The sequence below is a fragment of the Callithrix jacchus genome, chromosome 9 (assembly GCF_049354715.1).
Source record: "Callithrix jacchus isolate 240 chromosome 9, calJac240_pri, whole genome shotgun sequence".
NCBI lineage: Eukaryota > Metazoa > Chordata > Mammalia > Primates > Cebidae > Callithrix > Callithrix jacchus.
In genome coordinates, this window is record NC_133510.1 from 79,833,854 (window position 1) to 79,834,606 (window position 753).

At 34.1% G+C, this 753-nt stretch overlaps 1 non-coding gene across 1 annotated transcript; it reads right to left on the bottom strand.

The window, feature by feature from the left end:
* Positions 1–382: 382 nt before the first annotated feature.
* On the bottom strand, positions 383–482 carry LOC118144708 (small nucleolar RNA U13). Its single transcript, XR_004729454.1, has one exon. It is a non-coding gene; the product is annotated as a small nucleolar RNA U13 (small nucleolar RNA).
* Positions 483–753: the final 271 nt, after the last annotated feature.

Genomic DNA, 753 nt, shown 5'->3' on the forward strand with positions numbered 1-753 from the left:
TTTAAAATAAGATTGAAAGCTAAGTATTGGACTTATATATTTTAAATCCAATCAAAGAGCTAAAGACTATGAACACATTCTCTAGCTTCTTTTTATAATTATATAAACTTAGTTTTGAACCTTTTCCCTCAGAACTTTAAATTATTATCTCTTATCTATATTTGATATTATTAAATCATTCACTTTTACATTTGGAAATTTTTAAACCAAAGAATTGAAAGTATAGTTTAATTTGTATACCTGTTTATAAATAGTATATAAAATTTTGTTCTGGAATAAAGTTATTATAGACTGTATTCTTTTATATTATGCCAGTGATATATAATAGCATACACTTTCTTTATACTCAGAGTAGATACTTAGATTCTTTTTTCTTTTCACATGTCACAGGTAATGTGCTGATATCATAACAAGGTTTGAGGGAGGCCCATCTCATGATTATGTGAAAACCCAATTATCATGCTTATGAACCACAAAAGAATCTAGATACTCCTTCTCTTTATTTTTATTTTTGAGACAGAGTGTCGCTCTGTCACCCTGGATGGAAGCTGGAGTATGATCTTGGCTCACTGCAATCTCTGCCTCCCTGGTTCAAGTGATTCTTCTGCCTCAGCCTCTCAATTAGCTGGGACTACAGGCACATGCCACCACGCCTTGCTAATTTTTGTATATTTAGGGGGGGTGTCACCATATTGGCCAGGCTGGTCTCAAACTCCTGACCTTATGATCTGCCCACCCCAGCCTCCCAAAGTG